Consider the following 22,728-nt stretch of genomic DNA (forward strand, 5'->3'; position numbering starts at 1 on the left):
GTTCTAAATCTCCTGTGAGATGCTGATCTCTCAGATCTGTGCAAGCTGATGGTACAGGCTCATCATAATCCTTTTCAGAACTATAGTCTTGCCTACCTAAACCTGAACTTGTAGAAGGCCCGGGAGGTCTAGAGGTATTACTGTGGGGTGTGGCTGAAGTACATGGTAGACGTGCTTTCCCTGGGTTCAGAACACAATCTTCTTCACTTCAGATGTCTATTTCTAAGCTATTGTCTGGATTAGAGAGAATCTTGAGGCAAGTATCCATCAGTTTCAACGTGTTCATCAGAGAGTCCAACTAACTCATCTCTTGGCAAAAAGTGATAGAAGTATATTGTCTTTATTGGGCCACTACTGTCTTGAGCAATTTTGTAAACAGGCAAATTGTACAATCACTTCAGAGTTAGGTAAATAAAAGCTTTCTTTCAATCTGTTAGCTTCTGTCTCGTGAACATCAGGATTTCTTAACCAAACTTTATTATTTTGTTGAAGGTCTTGGCAACACACTCAGGCATCATACCATTATTTATTTTGAGGCAGCTGAGTGGCTCAGTGGGTAGCATGCCAGGCCTGGAGTTAGGAAGACTTCATCAATTTGGCCTCAGACACTAACTGCATGACCTTAGGCAAATTACTTAATTCTGTTTGTCTCAGTTTCCTCATCTATAAAATGAGGATGATAGTGATAATAGCACCTACATTTTATGATTGTTGTGAGGATCAATTGGGATAACAATTATAAAATGCTTATCACAGTTCACAGAGTAAGCACTATATGAATGTTAGTTATTTTTATTGTTATATTGTTCAGCAGACTTCTAAGCTGAGGTTAGAGGTAGATGATAAGATTCCTTCAGCTTTTCCCTCAAATTATAGATATACTGGTTGCATGTATTTGTAGTCTCCTCATCCTTAGAGATTCCAAAACAAGTCAATAGGCAGGTATGCCTCATGACTATCAGCAGGTAGGGTATAAATCCAGTGGCACCATTCCTGCCTGGTGAAATAGTATGCATATGGTAGGAACCCACATGCTGGTTCCATAGAGATTTTAATTTTTGTCTCCACTAATATGTTCATCAAGTGTGGTTAAGATGTTCAAGTTGTGGGTTTCCTTGAAGGATGGTAAAGTGTTTCAGACTTCTTGATGCCAACCAAAGCCAACATCTTGAGCAATGTATTGTCAAAGTCTCTGCCTTGGTCTAAGCTTTAAAAGCAAGAAGTCTATACACAGAAAACTTTCTCCTCCAGTACTTTAGCAACCATGGGTGCTTTCTGGTTCTTGGTTGGGTACAGAACCAAAACCATCACAAAATGGTCAGTCCCCATTACTCTATGTTGTGTTTTTGGTATCCTCTTCCAGAGAAAGAAGTCAGTGCAGACAAGTTCAATGGTGGTCACTTGTGCTCGTATGTCTAGTACCGTAAGTACCAACTACATTTTAATTACCTCTGAGCTAGATCCCAAGAGTCCAGGTGGAAAAAGCCTATTAGGAACTGGTGATGAATGAGGTGCTATTCATTGCTTGCAGGGACCTGCGTGACATTCTGCCTTGGCCCCACTTCCTTTTTCCTAGAACTAGTCCTGCAGCCCTCATCTTCACTACCAACATTATCTTCTCCCTTTGTGGTCATGTGGTCTCCACATGGTCATCTTTGCCACTGGGATAACTAGGTGGTTCTGTCATTCACATTCTCCTTTGTTAGTGGTGTTCAGGGGTCTATGCAGCTTGGTGTCTATTCTATTCTTCCATTACCTTTCCAAGTGGATCAGGTTTGCTTCTGGGTTCAGTGAGTTTCTTTGCCCCTTGAATCCACAATATGTAGGGTACCTCCATTTTCCCATTTCCGTATTCCATTAGTGAAAGTATGATTCAAAGTGAGTTGGGATTAGGTCTCACTCATGGCAGTCCCTTTTTGCCATTGTACATCCAGCGTATGTCTTATGTACTATATTCATCAATTGGTGGAAATGTGGTAACATCCATTGTGTCTCACATAAAAGAGGACACCATGAGTTGAAGATGAATGGGTGATGTTTGGAGAATAAAATTAAGGGGTGAGAGAGGATTATACTGGGAGAAGGAGAAAGAGAGAGGTAGAATGGGGTAAATCATCTCACATAAAACAGACAAGAAAAGGCTTTTTACAGTGGGGGAAGGTGAGAGGGAATGAATGAATCTTATTCTCATCAGATTTGGCTTAAGGAGGGAATACCATACACACTCAATTGGGTATGGAAATCTATCTTACCCTACAGGAAAATAGGGGGAAGGGGATAACAGAGGAGGATGATAGAGGGAAAGGCAGATTGGAGGAGAGGGTAATCAGAAGCAAACACTTCTGAGGAAGGACAGGGTCAAAAGAGAGAATAGAATAAACAGGGTGGATTAGGATGAAGGGAAATAGAGTTAGTTTTCCACAACATGACTACTGCGGAAGTGTTTTGTACGACTACACATGTATAACCAGTATCAAGTTGCTTGCCTTCTCAGTGAGAGTGGGTGGGGAGGGAGGAAGGGAGAAAATTTGGAACCTAAAGTTGTAAACACAAATGCTAAGAATTGTTTTCCCATGCAACTGGAAAATAAGATATACAGGCAATGGGGTATAGAAATCTATTCTGCCCTACAGGAAAATAGAAGGGGAAGGGGATAAGAGAAGGTGGGGAAGATAGAAGGGAGGGCAGATTAGGGGAAGGGGTATTCAGAATGCATGCTATCTTGGGATGGGGTGAGGGATGAGATGGGGAGAAAATTTGGAACTCAAAATCTTGTGGAGGTGAATGTTGAAAACTAAAAATAAATTAATTAATAGAAGAAAAAGAAAAAATACACTGTGGCATAAAAAAATAAACATGAAAAAGAGGACACCATGCAGGTTGGATTTGGAGGATGTATGCCATACCCCTCCTCACTTTTGTTATAGTTTGATTTTATCCTCATTCTCAGAAGCCACTGCCCCTCTGCCTATCAATCTCTGTAGTTTGGCATCTAACCAAATAAAGAACTGAATTGCCCTTTTCCCTTTGCTCCATGAAGTCTCACCATCACTGAATTGACTTTCTAAGTTTTATAGAAATTCTTACCATATGATGTCAGGCTATCTAACCTTCCTACCCCATACCAACACACATACTTCTCCCTTAAGAATTTCTTGAGGGGGCAGCTAGGTGGCACAGTGGATAGAGCACCAACCCTGAAGTCAGTGGAACCTGAGTTCAAATCCAGCCTCAGACCAAACACTTGACACTTACTAGCTGTGTGACCCTGGGCAAGTCACTTAACCCCAATCGCCAAAAAAAAGAAAGAAAAGAAAAAAAGAATTTCTTTAAAAGTTTTTTAAAAATAAGTTTTTATTGATGTTTTCTGTTTCTTATGTCATCACAGTTATCCCCAATATCTTTTCTCCCTCTCCCTTCCTAGATAGCCAACTCATATAAAATTCCAGAAACATATGAAATGTATAACACCTATGGACCTCCCACATCAATGAATGAGTGTGTTGGGAATATCTTCTCACCTCTCTTCATTCAAATCATTCTTGATCTTTTTCATTTTGTTACATTTACTTCTTATTTTATTTTTATTTTTGTGTGTGTGTAGTTGTATGGTGGTTCTTTCCATTTTCATTGTTGTAATTATTATAGTGTATATTGTTTTCTTGGCTCTGCTCACTTCACTGTGCATCAGTTCATATAGATCTTTCCATGCTTTTCGCTATACATCACACATAATTTCTTACAGCACATAATATTACATGTACAACAGTTTGTTTAGATACTCCTCAATTGATGGGTGTAGACTTTGTTTTCAATTCTTGGCTTTCACAAAAAGTGCTGCTAAAAATATTTTGGTGCATATGGTTATTTTCTTTTTAGTGATAGCTCCTTGCAGTATAAACTCAGTAATAGTCTCTGGGTTGCAGGTATGGATACCTTAGTCACTTTATTTGGGTAAATACAAATTATTTTCCAAAATGGTTGTACCGTCTTATGGGTCCACTAACAATGTATTAAAATGCCCATCATCTCACAACCCCTCCAACATTCAGCATTTCCAGGCACTGTGTTAGATGCTTTACAGATATTATCTCATATGATCCTAACAACAGCCCTGGGAGGTAAGTGGAATTATTATCCCCATTTTACAGAAGAGGAAACTGAGGCAAACAGAGACTAAGTGACTTGCCCATAGTCACATGCCTAGTAAGTGTAGCTATGTAGCTATGTAGCTAAGTAACTGAGTCTAGATTTGAATTCATATCTTCCTGACTCTGGGTCCAAAATTCAATTCATTGTGCCATTTTCTCTTGTTTTATTGCTGTTCCTAGCATGTCTAGAACTACATAAAATGATAGTAGAGATTGTAGGCATCCTTGCTTTACTCCTGATTTATGGGGAAAGGTTCTAGTGTATTCCTATTATATATGCTGCTTGATTTTGGTTTCAGATAGATACCTTTTATGATATTAGAAAAGGTTGCGTGTAGAGCACTGGCCCTGGATTTAGGAGGACTTGAGTTCAAATCCAGCCTCAGACACATAACACTAGCTGTGTGACCCTAGGCAAGTCACTTAACCCCATTGCCTAGCCAAAAAAACAAAAAAAAAAGGTCCCTATGTGCTTATACTTTGTAGGGTTTTTAGGGTTAAAGAGTGCTCCACTTTGTCAAAGGCTTTGTCTGTATCTGTTGGGGTGGTCATGTGGTTTTGTACATTTGTATGTATGTTTATATATTTTTGTATGATCATGTTGATTTCCTGATGTTGAACCATCCTTGCATTCCTGGTATGAATCCTACTCTGTCATAATAAATGATTTCTTGGATAAATTGTTGAAGTCTGTTTGGTGGAATTTTGTTTAAAATTTTTGAGTCAATATTCATTGGTGATATTGGCCTATAGTTTTCCTTTTGTGTTTTATCTTTCTTGGGTTTAGGTATTAAGACCATGCTTGTCTTATGAAAGGATTCTAGTGAGTTACTTTCTTTCTCAATTTTTGAGAATAATTTGTGAAATATTGATATTAATTGCTCTTTAAAAGTTTGGTAGAATTCTCCTGTGAATCCATCAGGACCAGGAGTTGTTGGGTTTTTTTTTTTCCTTTGGTAGTTCCTTTACAGATAGATATATTTCCTTTTCTAAGGATGAGTTACTTAAGATCTTGATCTAGTCTTCTGATGGTTATGGGTATTTTATATTTTTAAAGATATTTTTCTATTTTGTGCTCTTAGTTTTGTTAGCATATAATTTTACACAATATATACTAATTGCTCTTTTTATTTTTTCTAGTTTTGTTCTGATTTAATCTTGCGTATTTGCTATTTTGTTGATTCAATTTTATGTCCTCTTCTTTTTTAATCAGATTAGCCAAAGGTTTATCAATTTTCTTTGTTTTTGAAAAAACTAGTCTTTAATTTTATCATCTTTATATTTTTGTTTCCAGTTTATCTATTTCTCCTTTAATTTCTAATATCTACAATTTATTTTTGCTTATTTTAGGTTTGTTTATTTGTAGACTTTCTAATTTTCTTAAATGCACATTCAGTTCATTAATCCTCACTTTTTCTATTTTGTTAATGTATGTTTGTAGAGATCTGATTTTCTCCCTGGGACTGCTTTAGCTGAATCCCAGAAATTTTGGTGTTATGTTTTATCACTATTATGTCCTTTCACATAATCAATTAATTGTTTCTATAATTTGTTCTGTGACCCATCTAATTTTTTAGGATTTCACTGTTAAATCTCCATTTAGCTCTATCTTTTGTTTGTGTTCCCCAAAAGCAATGACTCCTTTTATTTCATTGTGGTTAATAAAATGCGTTAAGTATTTCCACCTTTTTACATTTGTTTGGAATATCTCTATACCCTAATATGTGGTCAATTTTTGTAAAAATTCCATGTGGTGCTGAGAAATGTGTATATTCTTTTGCTGTCTCTTTAGAAGACACTGTAAGTCTTTTGTTTTTTTTTTCTAGCAATTTATTCAGCTCCATATTTTCCCTTTTGTTTATCTTTCTTTTAGACTTATCCAAAATTGAGAGGGATATTGAAGTCTCCTTTTACTATTGTATTATTGTTTATGTAGCATAGTTAATTTTTCCTTTAAGAATTTTGATACTAAAACATTTGGAGTGGATAAATATATTCCTGATATAGGTTTGTTGTCTATGGTTCCTTTCATCATAATGTAATTTCCTTGTTTATCCTTTTTTATTTTTTTGAATGCTTTTACTTTGTCAGACAGCATAATTGCAACACCTGATTTTCTGGGTTCATTTGATGCATAGTAAAAATTTCCCCATTCTCTCAATTTTATTTTGTGTATGTATTTTTTTTAAAGATATTTTTTGTAAGCAACAGATTGTAGGGTTTTGTTTTCATATCCAATCTGTCACTCTTTTTCATTTTATTGAATTGTTTAATCCATTCATATTTAAAGTTATGAGTTACATTTTTATTTTTTCTATTTGTCTCTACTATTTTTAAAGTTTTTTTCCCCTTCATCTGTAGTAAACACAGTACAATGTTCCTTCAGTTCTTTTAGCTTATTCTTTTCTAAAGTGGCCCCATTCCCAATAGCTCCCTTCCCCTCACCCTTCATTCTCTCCTCTTGTTAGCACTTGCCATTTGGGGTTTTGCTTATTAGTTACTTTTTCTTTCCTGTTTTGTTGGGTTATTTAATTCTTCCCCTACTTTTCCCTTCTCAGTCAAGAAGATTCCCCCTTCCTTTCTTTCCTTTCAATTAATCCTGCTCATTTTAAAAATTAATTTATTTATTTTTAGTTTTCAACATTCACTTCCATAAGCTTTTGAGTTTTAAATTTTCTCCAGCTCCCTCCACTTCTCCCTCACCAAGACAGTGTGCAATCTGACATAGGCTCTACATATACAGTCATATTAAACATATTTTCACATTAGTCATGTTGTAAAGAAGAATTAGAACTGATGTGAGGAACCACAAGAAAGAAGAAACAAAACAAAACAAAACAAAGAGAACAAATGGTATGCTTTGATCTGGTAGTTCTTTCTCTGGATGTGGATAGCATTTTCCATCGTAAGCCTTTTGGAGTTGTCTTAGGCCCTTGCATTGCTGAGAAGAGCTAAGTCTATCAAAGTCATCACACAATGTAGCTGTTACTTATACAATGTTCTCCTGGTTCCACTCACTTTACTCAGCATCAGTTCATATGAGTCTTTCTAGCTTTTTCTGAAGTCCGTTTGCTCATCATTTCTTATAGCACAATAGTATTCCATTACATTCATATACCACAACTTGTTCAGCCATTCCCCAATTGATGGGGATCCCCTCAATTTCCAATTCTTTGCCACCACAAAAAAAGAGCTGCTATAAATATTTTTGTACATGTCAGTCCTTTTCCTGTTTTTATGATCTCTTTGAGATACAGCCTTAGAAGTGGTATTGATGGGTCAAAGGGTATGCACAGTTTTATAGCCCTTTGGGCATAGCTCCAAATTGCTCTCCAGTATGGTTGGATCAGTTCGTAACTCCACCAACAATTCATTAGTGTTCTAATCTTCTCCAGCATTTATAATTTTCATGTTTTGTCATATTAACCAATCTGATAGGTGTGAGGTGGTACGTCAGTGTTCTTTTATTTTGCATTTCTCTAATCAACAATGATTTAGAGCATTTTTTTCATATAACTATAGATAACTTTAATTTCTTCAGCTGAAAACTGCTTGTTCATATCCTTTGACCATTTATTAATTGGAGTCATTGTTTTTTTTCATTTTATTTTTTGTGTCCCTTTCCAGAGAGGTTTTCTCTCATTCTCTTCATTATCCACCTTCTCTTTCTGTCTACTTTCTCTGGTTCCTGACCTCTATAACTATCTGGTCTCTCTATTCTCTGTATTCCTTATGGAATGAAAGCTTCCAAGGTATCTCTTCTGGGCTCTCCCCTCAAGGCGGTTTCTGCTTCTGCCTTGTAGAGCTTGCCCCTCAGATTCTCCTTTTCTATTGTCCTCACTCTCAGAATTAAGTCAACTTCTGCAGGTGATGAAGAAGACACTGTTCTGGGTGGGATCCATGCCCCGACCCCCCTGCATCCACAACATCCCTGATTATGAAGCCCACCACTGATCTATACCCTTCCTTTGGTTACTTTATTTTCTTCATTTGCCTCAAAATCTCATCGCTAGGTCTATGCTCTCCCATCCTCCCAAATGCCAGTTGCCCCCAGGAGTTTCAACTTGCCCTCTCCCCAGGTAGGACAAGTGTTGTTTTTTGTTTTGTTTTGTTTTTGCTTTTTGGTGAGGCAATTGGGGTTAAGTGACTTGGCCAGGGCCACACAGCTACTAAGTGTCAAGTGTCTGAGGTCAGATTTGAACTCAGGTCCTCCTGACTCCAAGGCTGGAGCTCTATTCACTGCACCACGTAGCTGTCCCCGACAAGTAGTTTTTTTTAAGTACCAAATCCTCCCAACACTAAGATTCCGCCTCCCTTTGCAGCATGCATCTTCACCTATAGGGGCATCCATCAGTAGAGACCTCCTTCCACTTCCAAAGGAAGACCCCTTTTCCTTCCCTTCCTTTTCAGTACTACTCCCCTTGTCCTCCCCCTCTCCCCTGTAGTCTTGATACCACAGGGTCACTTTTCCTTCATTGCTAGCCCTTGTATATCACACACTCCCTTTCACCCCCTCCTCCTCCCCCATTCATTCACCCTCCCACTTTGTAATGTAATCTCAACAAAACAAAACAAAATGTTGATTCACCTATAGGTGAGGTGTCTCCATGTTCTGTGCATACTGCCCCAGGCCTACCTCTTCACTGTTACCTCCACCTGACTCTGCCTTTGCCCCTGTCTCTTTGAGCACATTTAGAAAGAAATCTCTTGGGTTATCTGCTGTTGTTTCTGTCTTTGGCTGTTGCATTTATTCTGTTGTCTGGGGTGTTTGAAGAGCAAATAATCTCTTCGGTTCTGTTTTTTCCTTAAGAATCTTTCAAAAGCCTTGTTATTATTGAATGTTCATCTTTTTTTTTTTTAATTTGTGGTTAGACTCAGGTTTGCGGGGTAGATCACCCTGGGTTGCTCCATTGCTCTTAAGAACTCATTATTCATTCCTTCTTGCATTTTCTGGTGGATTCAGAATGGCCTTATGTTATTTGGATTTCCTTTCCTTTCTATTTGAAGGTCATTCTCTTGATTGTTTACAGAACTTGTTTCTGAATTGAATTATTAAGTTTAACTACTATATGTCTTGGAGTTTGCAGCCTTGTGTTGTTGTTGTTGTTTTTCTGGAAGTAGCTATGAATTCTTTCATTTGGTATTTAATTTTCTATGTTTAGAAGATCTGAGCAGTTCTCTTTTATTATTTCTTGCACTGTGATGTTAAGGTCTTGTGTTCTGTTTTGTTCTTCTGGGAGACCTATGATCCTTAGGATGTCTCTACACATCTTGTCTTCAAGATCAGTATATTTTGCTTTCATAGTAAGCACATTTTATTTTAATGTTATTATCTTTTTTGCTTCTCTTCTTTTAGACTGTCATCCACTTTTGTGTATTTGTATTCCCAAGCTATTGTTCTCACTTTCATTTCTTTGATTAGACCTGCTATTGCAGATTCCAGTTTTTCTGTGCCCATCATTTTTTGCTGTGAAGACTATAAAGTCTGCTCTCTTAGTTTCTATTTCTATTTTAAACCACTCAGGAACAGTGTGTTGTGGTTTCATGCTCTTCTTAAATTCCACAGGATTCTCTGTCTCATGAAATGTTGGATTGTTTTCCTTTGTTTTGAAGTATTTATTAATTGATACCCAAACTCATTTACTAGATCTAGAGGGCATATTTCTTTCTGTTGTTAATGTTTTCCATCTTGATTTACCTGCTTATGGTCTTTCAGTTTTCTACTTCCTGAGATCTTCGGTAATTTCAGTTTATTTATTTATTTTTTGCCCCTTATTTTCCCCTGTTGTTCACTGTCTGACTCCCTCCCCTCTGATGGTGGTTTCCTTGGCAGTTGGCTCTCAACACCCCTCAAAGTGTTTTAGCCTCCTATTCTGGATAATTCACCAGCTTGGGTCTCTGCCTCAGGTGATTTTTGAAGGGACAGAACTGGCCCTAGAGGGATACTAAGCTCTTTTCCTCAGGCTTAGTTGATTATCACATTGCCTCCCTCACACACAGGGACCTGCTCCACCCCTTCTATTCCTTATTTTTCTGGCCTGGAATCAGCAGTTCAAAAAGCTTCCACATTGGTGCTATGGAGTTCATTTCTGTAGTTTGTGTCTCCAAGATTGTGAGAGAAGGATGAGATGTGGTAGGGGTGTTGAGCTCTATTTCAAGCCCAAATAAGTATCCTGCCTCTTTCTCTCTGGTCCTGGCTCTTTTGCAGAGATCTTTTGTAGCATAGGTTGCTGTTCCCTCAATAAGCTTTTGCCCCTGGAACACTGTTGCAACACTGTCCTGTCTGTTTCTGCTCAAGCAAACTTTCAAAGCCTGGAGCTAGGATCTCCACCACTCCAGACAGAGGGAGCGGGGATCAGGGCATGGGATTGTGTTTTGTTGTGAGTACTTGTGTCAGGTCCTTGTGTCGGATCTTTGGTTCAGGTAAGTGTAGACTTGATGCTGGAGCATAGGGAGTGGAAGAGAAGTGCTGAGTAAGCTCAGTGTAGAAGTCAGCTAATGGGTTTGCTTTTGTTTTTAACCTCTTTTGGATTCTTGGTTCCTAAATCAAGGGAGACAGTTGAAGTTGCTTTATCTTTGATGCTTAATTTCTGTTTTGGAGAGGTTTAAGAAGTTTAAGGGATCAGAGAAAATGTCTTGTCCTCTATCTTGTTGATCATGTAACCCAGAAGTCCCTCCCCTAAGACTTTCGAAACATCAACATATTTCTGTTCTCTAAATCTAGCAATAATAAACCTATAATAAACTGGAATAGTCTTTTAATTCCTGTAGCAGAGAAAAGAGAATTAAAATTTTTTTTCAAATGAATCTAGGTTGAGATGTCTACATGTAGCCAACAGGTTCATTATAGAGAGCAGAGGTCTTTCCCTCCTCTTAACTCAAAATGGGCTTCGGGGTGAAGTTAACTTTCCAGCCTTCACCAATTCTTTAGCGAGTCTGTTACAGGAGAAATCCATGCTGCCCATGGAACTTCCTCAGAGGTACATGGTTCTGTTCTCAAGATGATCACCAAACTGAGCTTATGTCATCTCTCTGCAGGGATATATAAGGATATACTTGGGCTTTTCCATGAGTGGCTTTAGCCTTCCTTATGGTGAAGTTTTTTTCAGGCTTAATTACTTCCCGTAAACTCCTTGACATCAGATCCTCTTTTTTTCATTAAGGTCTCTACTCTCTTCATTCCTTCTACTCAATAGGAGGCATATAAATCAATTTCCAAATGCTTTCTCTTACTATTCTTATTATCAATTATCTGGTAGTTTTGAATAAGAGATCAGGTAATTCACAGGGTATTGAGTGGTCTCTTCAGCCCTTATCTTATGGTGAATTACCTTGCAATTCTCTGACCTTTTTTTCCTCTTCAATTTCCTTACAATTTCCTTATTTTTATTCCCTGGATCTATTCCTAAAATCAGGAGGCTGCTATTAGTTTCCAGATCAGAAACATCACAATATTTTACATACAAATCATTCCCCAACTGATTAGTAGACTGACCAATAATAGTGTATGGAACAGAGACCACTTATTCAAAATTAAAAATAAAGACTTAGATACCTTTGAAAGTAGAAAGGAGTTTATTGCTTTCTCATGAGAAAGGGTACCCTCCTAGTCGCCATTGTGAGCCAGGAGAGTACGAGTTCGGTACAGAAATCAAGGCTTATTTATACCCTAACTCGAGCTCCTCCCTAACCCCCTTCCCCTTATCCCATTGGCTGGGCTTTCAGGGGGTACAATATATTCACGGAGACACAAATTTGCCCAGAGGCAAGAAAAGGTGGGAAGCTTTTCAAGGGCAAGCAGTTCAGGTTGGGGGCAGGGCTATTCTTTCTGCTAAGCATTTAAAAACAGGGTCTGAGTGGGGGAGGGTTTTGAAAGCAACAGTCAAGAACTATTAATGACCACTGACCCCCTGAGGAGGCTTCACTTCTGAGAGATCATCTCTCACAATAGCATTATTCAACCAATCACCAAAGAGCAATCCACTAAATAAAGAAACAGTTTGGTTAGACTTCTACCTTGCATCTTATCAGTGATAATGGCAAAAAAACAAGTGTCAGCAAACAGTAATCAACAAGGCAATTATGCAATTAAAGAACTATCACAATAACAACATGCCATCTGCACATCAACAAGGAATGTAAACAACTAGTGTTCCTTTTGGCATTATCAAATAAGAAGCATTGATATTCATTTGTGATGAGTCATTGGTTCAGCACAGTGGAAACTGATAGCACAGATAAACAAAGTAAGAAACAAGCAATTCTCAAAATAGAAGAAATCCCCCACAAATAAAAAAGTATTTAAAATGAATAAAATCTGATTGATGCCTTTATTATCAGAGATGGAGAAATAAAATATAACAGGAAAACAAAAGTTATTTCAAAAGAAAATTGAATAGCAAAATTGAGGGGGAGATCCAGAAAAATGTAAAATTGAAAGTAAAAGTAAAATTTAATATTCAATAGTCATCTTTCAAAGTAGTCAATATTGGGTTAAGATTCTGTTTTAAACCCAAAGTGTAAAAGAAAAAAATGAATTAATATGAAATATAAAAAAATCAAAATTAAAATTTTATTGTATAGGAATGTTTAAATGCATTCAGCAATGATGTAGGAAATTCTTTAAAGAAATAAAAAGAAAGAGCTGGAATAGTATTTAAATTCCCATAGAAGAGAAAAGAGAATTAATTTTGTTTTCAAATGAATCTAGGATGAGATTTCCATATGTAGCCAACAGGTTTACTGTAGAGAGCAGAATTTGGCTAGGGAGATCTTTCCCTCCTCAACTCAAAATGGGGTTGGAGGTGAAGCTAACTTTCCAGACCACAGCTATTTCATTGTATGGGGCTAGCTTTTGGGCATAATCTCTCCTTTGGTCACTGTCCTCTTCTTCCTTTTGCTCCCTCCTCTTGAGTGGGAGTAATAGTGGAGATTCTTGCCTTCAATGCCAGTGTTTAAAGTGACTTATCCTGTCTGCAAACAAAGATGTTAGCTTGAGGGTCTAGCTTATGGACAAACTGGCCCTTAGGTCCACATGGCTTCTTTTCTCTGCTTTTTTAGGGGAGTTTAAGAAAAATATAAATTACTAATAAAAGTCATAAAAAGCACCAAACCCCCAGATAAGAATAATTTCTGATGTCTAGAACAGAATTAATCCCATTTATTTAATATTTAAATTATTGTCATATTTAAATTCTTGGATATTCAAACTAGCTACGGTTATTTCCCCATCTGTACTCTTTCTGTAGTAACTAAAGACAAGTGCAGAAATAGTTAGGCTCAATCTTATCTTTTCTGTAGAGAAAGTTAGCTTCAAAGTCCTATTGAAAATAAAAATAGAGCAGTTTAAAAGAACAGAGAAACAGTAATAAAAAGGCCTGTAGTAAGAATCAATAAAGTGGAGGGGGGAGGAGAGGTGAAAATGAGGTGTGGAGCAATTCATCATATTCCAGTGGAAGGACAGTGTAGTCACCTCTTTTGTGGAATCATTCAATGAGTGGAGAGGTGAACAAAGGTGAGGCTCCAGCTGCTCAATGCTCACCTCCACTGTCCACCTGACGTCTCCTTCTTGCCCCTTCTTGTTGTAGACTAATTTTAAAAGTTCCCAGAGTGCTGTAAGTTTGCACTCTAGATCAAACTACACTATAGTCTAGTTTCATCCCCAGGCTGGAAATACATCAAAACCCCAAATATGGTTCCAGTGGCTGAAGTCAGGAAGACCTGAGTTCAAATATCGCGTTCTAGCCACACTTCTAGCTGTGTGGGCAAGTCACTTAAACCCTATTTGACTCAGTTTCTTCATCTGTAAAATGAGTTGGAGAAGGAAATGGCAAACCACTATCTTTGCCAAGAAAAGCCAAATGGGGTCACGAAGAGTCTGATGTGGCTGAGCAACAGAAGTTTCCAAAACTATTTCTTCTGCCTGGGAAAGAATTAGTGTGGTACCATCTGAACAGACTTAACAATAGTGTATACAGAAGAGAGGATTTGGCCTTAGAGTAGGTCCATATTATGGAAGTGAGATTTGAGACAGGAGCTAGTATAAGAGACAGGGAAGGTCAGAGCATCTGTTTCCAAAAGTACTGAGTGGAATGGACCTATGCTTATTCCAGCGGTATATGTAGGTGGGAATGAAAGGAACACCAGTCCTGATTTGAAGCCAAGAAGACCAGAAAGTGAGTAGGAAAATACAGAAAAGGCTGAAACCTCACATTTCATAGGCAACGCAATTAAATTCAACAAACATTTATTAACCTGACGCCAAGCTTCTCATAACAATCAAGGTCCATCTTTTCAATACAAATGTTTTGTGAGTGTATGGCAGTGAGAGCTAGAGCATGGCTGTCACTGAAAGACCAAAGATGAGCAACGTGGAGGGTGATGGAAAGCCTTATGAGTGTGAGCAGGCCACAGCACACAACCAACAGGGAACTCTGAGGAGCAGGAGTTAAGGATGTCATCAAGAGACCGCACTACAGAAAGAAAAGATGGGCTTGTCATGTGTACAGACTAAGGGATAAGTAGATGGCTGGAGAGCTCCCCTGCTACCCTTGAGATGGGAGGAGAAGGTGAGAAAAGTCCCCGGCACGTTGGGTGGGACCACTTGTGCTGAATTTTCAGGAGGACGTGGATGAGTCCTACAGCATCAACAGGCATGGATTGGTTCTGATTTGCATCACTGGGGGGAAGGGATTCCTGAATCAATGGGATCCATATAAACATGTGTTAGGCCTTCCCTAAAGTCCTCCTCTGATGCCTCATTATCATGTAGAAGAGTCTCTGGATTCTTGAAGGCCATACCAGTAAAGTGCTAACTTGCTATTTAAGTGCTACCAAAATAAGTATAAGTGAGCAGTGTATAGAACACTGGGCCTGGAGTCAGGAAGACTCATCTTCATGAGTTCAAATCTAGCCTCAGATACTTAATACTTGTGTGACCTTGGGCCAGTTACTCAACCCTGTTTGCCTCAGTTTCTTCATCTGTACAATAAGCTGGAGAAGGAAATGGTAAACCAATCCAGTATCTTTGCCAAGAAAACCCCAAACGGGGTCGTAAAGAGTCCGACAGCACTGAAATTACTGAATGACAAGCAAAAAAAAGCAATCATGAGGGCTTCCCTTCTTGGATCATTGCCTTATCATGGTGGAGGGGCTTGCATAGCTCAATGAAACTATGAGCTATGCTGAACAGGGTTACCCAAGCCAGACAGGTCATAGTGGAGAGTTCTGATTAAAAATGTGGCAAGTCCTCAAAGAGAGGGAAGAACCAAATCATCTTACTTGTCTCCTGAGGAACCTGTATGTAGGCCAAGAGACAAGTTAGAAATGAACGTGGACCAACTGATTGGTTGTTCCATCGGAACAAGAATTGGAAAAGGAGGACAACAAGGCTATATGTTGTCATCTTATTTATTTAACTTATATGCAGAGGATATCGCGTGAAATGCGAGGCTGGATGAATCAAAGGCTGGAATTAAGGTTGCTGGGGGCAAATATCAATAATCTCCTATATGTAGATGATGCTACTGTGATGGCAAAAGGTGAGGAGGAATTAAGAAGCCTCTTGATGAGGGTGAAAGAGGAGAGTGTAAAAGCTGGCTTGAAGCTTAACATAAAAAAAACCCAAGATCTTGGCAACTGGTCCCATCACTTCCTGGCAAATAGAGGGAGAAGAAATGGAAGCAGTGTCAGATTTTAATTTTTTGGGCTCAAAGATCATTCCAGGTGGTGACTGCAGCCATGAAATTAAAAGATACTTGCTCTTTGGAAGGAAAGCTATGGCAAATCTAGACAGGATACTCAAAAGCAGAAACATCATCTTGCTGACAAAGGTCTATATAGTCAAAGCTATGGTTTTTCTAGTAGCAATGTATGGCTGTGAGAGTTGGACCATAAGGAAAGCTGAGTGCCACAGAACTGACACTTTCAAATTGTAGTGCTGGAGAAGACTTTTGAGAGTCCCTTGGACATCAAGGAGATCAAATCAGTCAATAATTAAATTAATTCAGTCTATTCACTGGAAGGTCAAATACTGAAGTTGAAGCTTAAATACTTTGGCCACATAATGAGGAGATGGAAAAGACACTGATATTGGGAAAGACTGAAAGAAAAAGGAAAAGGGGACAGCAGAATATGAGAGGGATAGATAGTGTCGTGGAAACAACAAACATGAATTTGGAAAGACTTCAAGAGACAGTGGAAGATAGCTTGGTGTGCTATGGTCCATGGGGTCATGAAGAGTTGGATACAACCGAATGACTATAACGACAAAATAGCAGCTTGGTGACAGATTAAGTCTATGGACTGAGGTCTGCAGTCCTAAAACTTGTCACCAAATTGGTCATAAGGTGATGTCTTTATGGTTACAGCAATCCTTTTTTTTTTAAAATATTTTTTTTTTTGCTTTTTGCTGAGGCAATTGGGGTTAAGTGACTTGCCCAGGGTCACACAGCTAACAGGTGTCAAATGTCTGAGGTCACATTTGAACTCAGGTCCTCCTGACTCCAAGACTAGAGCTCTTTATCCACTGCACCACCTAGCTGCCCCTTACAGCAATTCTTGAAAAACATCTAATTTGTAGAGTGACTATAATCCAGGTTGATAGAGGGAAGACATGGAAACAGAGTAAAAGACTCTTAAAATTCTGAAATATTGAAATATATGTCAATTATTGTGTTAGGCAACAGGGGATGTTGAAGTTAATGTTGACAGCAGCCATGTCCCTTACTGGAGTTTGGGGGAGGGATGGTGGGGATATGGGAAAGATGGCCATGTACAGATATAAAGGACTATTCCTTTTATACGGTTAGTGGCCAAAATAGACAGAAAAAGGAAATTTGTGTTAGGAAATATGGTACTATCCACTTGTGAAGAAGAGCAGTCTCAGATAAGACACTGAGCAAAGACACAGACTCTTTAAAGGGCCAACTAGCGATCTGACCCTCAGATACATGTATGACTGAGATGATTATGGTCACAGGGCATTGTGGTTCATTATTTCATCGGCATGTGTCTGTTTTTTATGGTTTGGAAGTTTATAACTGACAAAATTATGGATCAAATAACTTGTTAGAGCCTATGGGAGGATTATTTAAGGAATTTTGGGTGTATGCCTGGCATGTGAATTCCTTGAGTTTTTCTGCATAATGTATAGATTGATGGTCACTGACTACCATAAGACTTTGATTTGAGGTATTAGAAGCTATTAAAAAACCAGAAGGGGGCAGCTAGGTGACACAGTGCATAGAGCTCTGGCCTTGGAGTCAGGAGGACCCAAGTTCAAATCTGACCTCAGACACTTGACACTTATGGCCATGTGACCCTGGGCAAGTCACTTAACCCTGTTGCCTAGCCAAAAACAAAACAAAACAAAAAAAACCAGAAGGAGGAGAAATTTTGAGAAGCTGTAGGACAAAATGGCTAGAAGAAGAAGCAGAAGAATTAGCTCAGAGCTAGAGGAATTGCAAAAATCTGGGGACAGAAGACAGAGAAAGCTTTCAGCTGGGACAGCTGACTCTTCAGCAGCTTTACTGGGAATTTGCTGACTGATTTGAAAGAGAGATGTACTTTACCAATTGACTGGGAAAAGGCCGCTGGGAGACCATTTGCTGAGAGCTGAATCCTACTGGGTATATGCAAAACTGTTTGGGTTTATTCCTTCATTGTTGCTCAGTCATTTCAGTTGTGTCTGATTCTTTGTGACCCAAAAGTGGGTCATGCAATTTCTTGGCAAAGATACTGTCATGGTTTTGCCATTTTCTTCTCCAGCTCATTTTACAGATGAGGAAACTGAGGCAAACAGGTTTAAGTGACTTGCTCAGGGTCACCCAGCTAGTAAGTGTCTGAGGCCAGATTTGAACTCGGGAAGCTGAGTCTTCCTGACTCCAGTCTGGCACTCAGTGCACTATGATGCCACCTAGCTTCCCCTTGTTCCTGTCTGGCACCATCTAAATCCTGGGAGAGGTAATCTTCTCAAGGGCACCTGTGTTGCCTTCTACTGACCTCTATGGTTTGAGAGGGAGAAATGGATGGGAGTGGGAGGAAGGCCGACTTTACCTTTTTTTTTTTTTTTGTTAAGCTGTTCTTTGCTGTGAAAAGAAGTATGGAGCTTATTGGACAGAAAAACAGAATTCCCTGTTATTTGCAGATTTGAGAAGCCTGACATTCTCCCAGGTTAAGGGAACTGCTTGTTACTAAAAGAGTGTAACACTATTTCTCAACCTGTTGTAGAGGGTGGTTATGAACAAAAAAAGCTTTTATTGCTTCATCAGCTCAAGAGTAGAAGACGGGTGGCTTTTGCCCAGTAGGAAAGCTGTGAGGACAAGAAGCTAGCTGGAAAGTAATTTTGTGTGGTGCATATTATTCCTGAAAGGTCCAAGGACATTAAAGCCTGAAGTTCAGAGTTGTGGGTTGCCCTTAGCACAGGGATTTCTCCACTCACATGCCGTCGTACTAGATTTCTATAAGTGTATGTGTGTCCATTGACCCCTACTGTCTTAATTGATATGGGAGGGTGGTTTAGATCATGGGCAGACTGTGATGTTTTGATGATTTCTGATTTCGCCTTCCAGTGAGAAAAAGTTATTATTATTCCTGCTTTTGCCTTCTATTGAGTATATTTTTGTTATTCCTGCCTTTGTCTTATCATTAAGTAAACGTTTTATATTAATGATGTCATGGTAACTGATTTGTGTAAATGAGAAGCAAACTGTAGGCTCAGGACCTACAGTGGTGAATTGTAGGATGCTACTACTACTCAAAACTCTCTAAGGATAACTTTGGTTTGTGGAGGGCAATACATTCTTACTCTCTGGGAACCCCAGACTTGCCCATGTAGGGGTGTGTACTGGTTGACTCAGCCAGCCAGAGAGTAACAGTGGAGGTCCATGCTATACATTGGCTACATGTAAAGGCAGAATGTGACGGGGCAAAGGAGAGATTGGGATAAGCTAGTCTTTAAAGGAAGAAAAGGGGTTTAATAGATAGAGATGAAAAGGGAGTAGTGCACGAGAGACAGTTTGCATTAGTCCATGGAGATGGAAGAGGGAAGTATAAGATTAGGGAATAGTTATTAGTCCAATTTGTCTGGAGCTCTGAGGGTGTGAAATAGAATTGGAAAGGTTGTTTGGAGCCATACTCTGGAGGGTCTTGAATATTAGATTGAAGAGTTTGTGGGTTTTAAAAAATAAACCTTGAGGAACCATTGAAGATTTTTGAATAGGGTAATGATATGATTAAACCTGAAAGATTATTTTGTTAACTCTGAAGAATGAATTAGAAAGAGAAGAATTTAGGGTCAGGGAAACCGTTTAAAAGGCTATTATAAAATGTAGACAAGATGCAATGAAGGCCAGAACTATGCCAGTAGTTCTGCACATGTAGAAGAGGTGGCAGATTCAAGAGATGCCTAGAATACACCATCCACAGGATTTGGCATGGGTGATGAGGGAGACAGAAGAATTCAGAGTCAAAGATAATTCCCAAGTTTAAAGTCTAGGTGACTTGGAGGTAAGTGATGGCCTCAATAGAAGGGAAGGGAAGGGAAGGAATAAGCATTTATATAATATCTACTCTGGGCTAGGCAGGGCAGCTAGGTGGTGCAGTGGGTACAATGCCAGGCCTGGAGTCAGGATGACTCAGCTTCCTGAGTTCAAATCTAGCCTCAGACACTTGCTAGCTGTGTGACCCTGGGCAAGTCATTTAACCCTGTTTGTCTTGGTTTCCTCATCTGTAAAATGAGTGGAGATATGGTAAACCACTCCAGTATCTTTGCCAAGAAAACTCCAAATGGAGTCACAAAGAGTCAGATGTGACTGAAATGACTAAATGATAACAAATGTGCCAGGCACTGTGCTAAGACTTTACAAATATTATCTCATTTGATCCTCCCAAGACCCCTGGGAAGTAGTTGCTTTTGTTATCCCCACTTCATCTACTGATGAAGAAACTAAGAGAACAGAAGTTAAGCAACTTGCTCAGAGTTGCATAGCTTATAAATATCTGAGATCAGAGTTGAACTCAGGTCTGCCTGACTCTAGGCCCTGAACTCTATCCACTGCACCACCAGCTGCTTCAGCACGGATGTTGGGAAGAGGAGCAATATTTTGGGAAAAGATGATTAATTCTATTTTGAACAGCATGTAAGGTGCTGGTAAGGCATCCAGGTGGAGGTGGAAGGCAGGCAGTGAGAGATGTGGGACTAAATGTAGCTCAGGGGAGAGATTAGGGATAGACATATTAATTCAAGAAACCATGGGAGTAATTGAAATCGCCCAGTGGGAGGGGGTAAAAAGAAAAGTGTTAAGGGGCCCAGTTGGTAAAATGAAAATAGTAAAACTTGTGATGCTTGCCTCCTAGGGCTATTGTGAGGATAAATTTAAATTATCCAACTAATATTTTTTCTTTTTTTTTTCAGCAATTGGGGTTAAGTGACTTGCCCAGGGTCACACAGCTAGTAAGTGTCAAGTGTTTGGTCTGAGGCTGCATTTGAACTCAGGTCCTCCTAACTTCAGGGCCTGTGCTCTACGCACTCAACAAATATTTTTTAAAAACCTATCGTGATCAGAGGACTATGCTCGGCACTTTAGAAGATCGAGTGTTTAAATGACGCATGGTTGTTGTCTTCACAGAGAAGACACAAACCCAGGTAACTTTAATGTATAATGTTACATAATAACTGGGTCAAAGAGGTGCAAATCAAAGTTCTATGTGAGGTATGAGGCAAGGTTTTAGGAGGAATGATGCAGATATCAGCCCAAATATAGTCCATACTTATAATTAGATTCCTTTGAAAAGTAATTACTACAAGTTACTAGACATAAAAAGTATTTTCCATGAGTGTTTTTAAGATTTTTACTCAATTTAAGTAAATGCATTTTGTTTTTATTATTTAAAAATGAAGAGAAGAGAGCTGAGGATAGAGCACTAGGGGATACCAATGGTTAGAAGACAGTAAGAGGGAAATGAACTAGTAATGGAGAATGAAGATGAGCAGGTGGTCAGGCAGGAGGAGAAGCCAGGAGAGAACAGAGTCATGAAGGCAGGAAGAGAAAGACTCTCCAGTGGTCAGTAGTGTCAGATGCTACAGAAAGTTTCAGGGGATGGAGGACTGAGAAAAGAAACTTGGTTTTTAGAAAATAATGTATCATTTGGTGTCTTTGGAGAAAACAGCTTTAGTGCAGTGGTAGAAATGGAAACCAGATTTGAAGGAATATTGTGATGTACATGAGTACATGAACTTTTGTCACGTACTCATGTACGTGACTCCTTCTAGAAGTTTAGTGAACTAAAGAGGAGATACAGGGCAATAGATTGAGAGGATGGCAGGGTGAAAGGAAGTTGTTTTTAGGACTGAGAAGAACTGAGCACGTCTGAGGGCAGGAGGGAAGGAAACAAGGGAGAGAGAGAAAGAGAGAGACAGAGACAGAGAGACAGAAAGACAGAGAGACAGAGATAGAGACAGAGACAGAAAGAGGCAGAGGCAAAGAGAGACAGAGACAGAGAGAAAGAGAGACACACAGAGAGAAACAAGAGAGAGAGATAGAGAGTATGAGAAAGAGTGAATGACGGAATAAATCTTCAGGAGAAGGGAGGGCATAATGAAAGCAGGTAAGGTAGTAAGTTCTTACTAGAACTGGAAAGGTTTGGCGCTTTGGAATGGTGAGGGTAGGAGGCACTGTTTTGCTAGTTATCCCTTGGCACAAAGATTGCTAATAGAAGGGGATGGTATTTGGGCTGCCTGGGTGTGGTTAAATGGCCAGGCTGGAATTTAAATCCCTTTACAATCTGACTTCTGCCTATTTTTCTTTTTCTTTCTTTCTTTCTTTTTTTTTTTTTTTGTGTGAGGCAATTAGGGTTAAGTGATTTGCCCAGAGCCACACAGATAATAAATGTCAAGTGTCTAGTCTGAGGCTGGATTTGAACTCAGGTCCTCCTGACTGTAGAGTCAGTGCTCTATTCACTGCACCACCTAGCTGCCCCTCTTTTTTTATGTGAAAATTTATACATATATATTTTTCAGTTATATGTAAAAACAATTGTTGACATTTTTTAAAATTTTGAATTCCAAATTCTCTCCCTTCCTCCTTCCCCTGCCCTTGAGCAGATAAGCATTTTGATATAGATTATACGTATGTAGTCATGGAAAACATATTTTCATATTAGCAATGTTGCAAAAGAGAACATAGACCAAAAATAAAAGGAAGAAAGAAAAACAAGAAAAATAAAGAATGTTTAAAAAGTATGCTTTGCTCTGCATTGAGACTCTATCAGTTCTTTCTCTGGAGGTGGTTAGCATTTTTCATCATTAAATCCTTCGGGATTGTCTTAGATTGTTGTATTGCTAAGAATAGCTGAGTCATTTACAGTTGATCCTCATACAATATTGCTGTTACTGTGTACTGTGTACTGGTTCTGTTTACTTCACTTTGTATTAGTTTACGTAAGTTTTTCCAGGTTTTTCTGAAATCATCCTACTCGTTATTTCTTTTTTTTCTTCAAGTCATAACCAGTTTTATTGCAAAAGGACCCTGTTCACGTTTATATCAATTCTAGTACCTTACGATTTTAGCTACCCAAC

Source organism: Phascolarctos cinereus, unplaced genomic scaffold, assembly GCF_003287225.1.
Source record: "Phascolarctos cinereus isolate Bilbo 61053 unplaced genomic scaffold, phaCin_HiC Scaffold_5;HRSCAF=322, whole genome shotgun sequence".
Taxonomy (NCBI): Eukaryota; Metazoa; Chordata; class Mammalia; order Diprotodontia; family Phascolarctidae; genus Phascolarctos; species Phascolarctos cinereus.